Source organism: Coenobita brevimanus, chromosome 40 (genome assembly GCF_032717465.1).
Source record: "Coenobita brevimanus isolate Jiangsu-jjx chromosome 40, ASM3271746v2, whole genome shotgun sequence".
Lineage (NCBI taxonomy): Eukaryota > Metazoa > Arthropoda > Malacostraca > Decapoda > Coenobitidae > Coenobita > Coenobita brevimanus.
In genome coordinates this window covers 20,854,911-20,860,367 of record NC_136993.1, presented here as the reverse complement: position 1 = coordinate 20,860,367, position 5,457 = coordinate 20,854,911, and positions in this window count along the sequence as shown.

The window sequence follows — 5,457 nt, the reverse complement described above, 5'->3', positions numbered from 1 at the left end:
AGGCTAACTTACAGAGGTGCTGGCAAACAATGCTAGTGACAGAGAGGTGCGTGATACTATGATGGCAGTCACACAGTACCTGATTGAATTGTATCAAAAGGCCAAAAAACGACACTGGGATAACTTCTTCACGTCCACTGGGAGGACCAGTTCCCTCCAGGTAATGTGGTACCATGTAAAATGGATAAGAGGAAAAATAAGCACATATCCTCCATACCAAACCATAATGACAAGGCACGAGCTTTGATCACGCAGTGGGTTGGTGCCTTTGCACTGTCAAGCCTGCCTACCAGTCATAGAGAGACTCTTGACCACCACAGGCCCTTCAGGAATTCCCTAGCTGATGCCAATATTGATGTGAGGAATGACACCTGTCTTTCCATAATGTACGGCGAATTACTTCGTGCTGTAAAGAAAGGTTAATCGACCGCTCCAGGTCAGGATGGTATAACTTCTGACATAATAAATGCTTTCCTTGGCTCATATGACACACCCCTGCTGGATTTGTACAATATGTCATATGCTGACAGTGAACTGCCCACATCCTGGAAGAGTACAGTCAGAATTCTATTTTCAAAGGGCTGTGGTAATTATCGCCTCATTTACCTAGTTACCTGTATTCAAAGGTGGGTAGTACCGAGGTACAAAAGGACCGAGTTACAATACAGAAATACAATTTGAATACTGGTACCAGTAGTGACATTACTTTCATCGGCCTGTACCGAAAGCAGTACCAACAGTACATTTTTAGGCATATTTTGTCGGTACTCGTTAGCAGTACATTTTTTTTATGAACATGGAAAACGAGCAGCAAAATATTTTGTCATCATCAATAGGAAAGTAGAAAAGTGGGAGAGAGGTTGTTTGGAAGGTTGTTTTGAAATTCTTGATGCACCTTGCACATTGCTTATGCGCTGATATTTGTCTAACCAAGTGTTCATGTGTTTCTGGACCTATGGCTGTGTTTATATCCGTGAGTGATGTTTTTTATCAAGTAAGTGGGTGACCTTGACGCCAAATCTCAGTTACATACACTACACTCCTGTTCTCATTGTGCAGTGTTGCCTGTCACGCCATGCTCTGGCTTTCAAACATCTGATTCAGTGCAGTGGTTGCTACATTTACATTCCTTCAGTTATTTTACTCCCTTTATTTTGTGTTTTCAGTAATTTAACTTTCAAATTGTTTAAATATGGTTTGGATCACTTTTTGAAGAAACCGGATCAGTCATCAGATCAATAAAGACTGCTTTCCCGACGAGGTGTCCAGAGACATGTTCAAAACCTATAACACGCCGATACCATCCAGTGCTACCGTGGAACGGGTTTTCGTTAGGGAAAGATGTGCTGAAACCAAAACGTACGAGACTCTGCGATGATCATTTTGAGATGTTCACCTTCCTCAGGGGCAATGCTAGGAAGAAAAATTGAAGTATACTGCGTGTACACTGAGATTTGTTTATCGATAATGATTGTGATTGTGTTAATCTTGTTATACTATATGTTACAACTTCATGTATATTTATTTTACATATATTACATATAATACAAGTGGTACAAACTGATTTTCATCATTCAGTGAGTTTTTTATCGATATTCATGTAGTACTAAGTACCGAGTACCCATTCGGTACTTGGTATTTTTGGTATGTACTGATAACCGGTACCAACAGTTCAAATTTTGTCCAGTACCGGTACTAACGGTACTTTTCGTGTACCAGGTGCCCCCTCTGCCTGTATCTGCAAAATTTTGGAAAGGGTTATTCTCAATAGGTTTTTGTACATGAGTGGCAATTGTTGTCTCCTAACTTACATGTTTTTTTGAAAGGGAGGACTATGAGTGATTGTTTTGTAAAGTTTCTCAGCAATACTAAATCACCATGCAGGGCATCTGTTGACTTGAAAGGGGCATTTGACATAGCAAAATAGGGAGGTAGTTTAGGAGGTACTCGTGGCCTAAGAGTCTACAGGGAAATTGTTTGGATGGATAAGATCATGTCTCAATCAATGGTCAGAAAGAGTTTGGTTCCAGGGACAGTTTTCTGACGAAAGAGAAACTGAACTGGGCACTCCACAAGGTGGTGTTCTCAGTCCTATGCTCTTCAATATATTAATGGACAAAATTGCATGCCACACTTTCCCTCCACGTGCGGATGTAATTATCTGTGCTAATGATATCTAACTCAAGTGCGAATTCCCTTCCATTTTGTGTGAAGCCCTGCACCAGTTGGAGGTTGTGTGTGTGTGTCCATGGTACTCGTTATTAATAAATCAGAAACCAAATTTCGGGGATTAGAGAAGAGATGCAACCTTCCTACTATAAAATCTGCTAAACAAGAAGGAGTAAGTTCCTTCAAATACCTCAGGGTCCAGCTTAGCTATCATAAAGGCCCAGAATGCGTTGATTACGTTCGTAACCTATGCTTGGCATCCCATTTCACAGAAGGATGTACATCAGTACTATTTGATCCTTGATAGATTACACAGCCCATGTCTTGGTACAATATAGTCGGAAACACGTTAAGAAACTGGAAAACCTATAAAATGAGGCAATGAGGATAGTCATAGGTTGTCCCAAGACAACGGAAATTGAGTTCATGCGACCTAACTCATAAACCTCTGCTTAGGAACTATGACTCTCCTGATATTCATGCTGAATATAGTTATACTTCCGTCAAAAGGACGATCAGCTCTCATGTTAGCCAGGATAATACTAGACAGCGGCATGTTATCATGGCAATCGGCAGCAATAGCTCTAATCACTATGTAAATGTGTCTTAGAAATCTCAAGTAACATATGGCCAAAAAGGTAAACATTATGATGCTGTGGTCATGAGACTGAGACTAGGTTATAAATATTACTAGGAATTCAGCACAGAAGATCCCGTATCAATTGCAGTTTGTGGGGTGCCTGCAGCACACACACTGCATCATTACATAATGGAATGTCCACTAACTGCTAAGTACAAAAACCTAGAACTCTTGACCCTGTCTAAACAAATCACTTGGTTGATCAATGAAAATCTGTTACTTCCCATTGTCCGTGAATATCCTCACTTTGTACCACGGTTCTTGAAAGCACTACAATCAAACATGTATATTTACACACTAACGCTGATTATCCTTCTATCTATCTTAGACCAGTAACATTCTTCAAGCTTTACGTTACCTAGCCACAGTTGCTAACAAATATCCTTCTCAAGGCAAAGCAAGGGAAAGGGGAAATGTAAACTAACAACTAAAAGCAGTGAAGATAAAAATGGTGTTAAAATTAAACGTATTTTGTTTGTCTATCTCCATTACAGCCGAACAGACTACGTAGAACAACCTTGAAAATGCCACTAACAAATAACACCACTCAAGGTAATGCTTAAGAAAACACTGGTGTGTAACATTGATGAACTCGTGTAGAACAAGTAAATATCTAGAGAGTTGTGAAGTTGAGAAGGAGTCAGCCAGAAGGAGCGTGTGGTATCGAGTGGGTGGATGTTTTTGGCCTTCACTCACTAGCCCCATTCACGTTATTGACAGGGTGGTGCATTGTCAGCATCTTTGGCTGTGGACACTGCTATCATGCTGTACTTCTCTGCTGTCCTGCTATTATTACTCACTCCTGTATGTAATAGTCTTCATATATCCATTTACATCGTTCAATGCACACGATAGCTAATAATTATAAATGGGCATGATTCCATACCCACTGATTGTATAAATAATAGTTTGTTGAGGAAAGGTGAGTGGCAAAATCCACCACCTCCTCTTAATTTTATAACAATCAGTCACTCAAGAAAGGGCAAACACTCCAGGGCACACAGCCTCGCTCACCATCCGACTCCATCCACGCGGGTCCCTCTGTGCAACCCTCCATGTAGCGACTCTTTTCCCTCTACAGTATCTCACGACATAAGTAATCGACCTGCTCCAGCCATGACCTTCTACTTGCCTTCCTTCACCCTGCGTTATCTCATTCAGAGATCATCTTGTGAGCAGGATCAGCCTAAGGAAAGCGGGCCACGTGCCCATGTAGCTGGAGTTGCTGTTGACAGATTATATGGATAAAGGGATCAATCCCTGAGCTAGGCCTCATCAGATCATATAGCCCTGCTAGGGTAACAGGAGAACGCAACCCCTCCCAGCACAGCAGCCACCAGGCGGGGCGCGAACTCGGAAGCTCACGATTATAAGCCCGATACCCTACCACCAAGCTACCGTGCTCCCCTATAATGTGGATAATAGGCCTCGAGTCAGTGTCACAGAGTAATTGCTCATTATGCACCAGGTTGTACAAGTGATATCCCAAGATCTTGTGAAGACACTTAGTACCACAAGGGTCAATTTGCTGCTCCAAGTCACTGATTAGTGTCCACGTTTCACAGGTAAGAATTAAGACGGGAAGCACCAGCGCCCTTAAGATGCGAATGTTTGTCTTTGTACATAAATAACGACAATGCCAAATACCCAAATTGAGTGAATCCATAACCCAGTAGGCCTTATCAATGCAACGAGAGATCTCACTGTCTGATTTACCATTGTTATGGACCACACTACCAAGGTAAGTGAATCTTTCCAAGACAATTGTATCCTCTCCACATGTTTGAACAAAAATTGAAGTGCTTCATCCAGCAAGCCACAAAGTGCCAGGATCTTGGTCTTGACCCAGGAGACTTTTAATCCCAATGGCTTTGCATTCTCATGAAATTCCTTGAGGGCATTCATTAGTATTTCCAGTGACTCCACTTGGATAACTGCTTCATCAGCAAAAACAAGGTCAGTAATCTTGAAACTGGCAATTCATGACTCACAGTGACTTCGAATCACAGCCCCGTCCAGTACCCAATCCATACATGTGTTGAAAAGTGTGGGGGCAAGGACACATCCCTGTCTTACACCAGAACTTACTGAGATGTCGGATGTCCCCCCCCACCCCACACATTTGACAGCACTCACAGTGCTTGAGTAGAAGCCAGCAATCATTCAGATTATCCCTGTGGGAATCCCACAGGAATTCCCAGAGCACCTCCTGATTTACAGAGTCAAACAACTTCTTGATAGATTGCCAAGGTAGCGCGCTTAAAGGTATCCCATCGTTCAACAGGATCCTCAGCCACTGACTTTATATAATTTTACTTGTTGAACGAGGTATGTGGCAAGATCCACCACCTTCTTTTGTTGTATAAGTACCCTATAACTTTCACAAAAATAAAAATTATCAATCAGTCAATCATGATTTTCCTCACGTGGCTACTAGGTAAAGTCTAGCGAATATGGAATATCGCAATAAAATCATAAAATACTTTTTTTTTTTTTTAATTGTAATTATTGTGATGAGATAATATGGCAGTAACCAGTAACCCAATATTGTAGGAAAAAAAAAATCTAGTGATCTGGTGATTTCCACCTCACTTGGCTATTTCCTACATCGGGCAAACAGCACATTGTCTTCTCCCTAATCGTTCTTC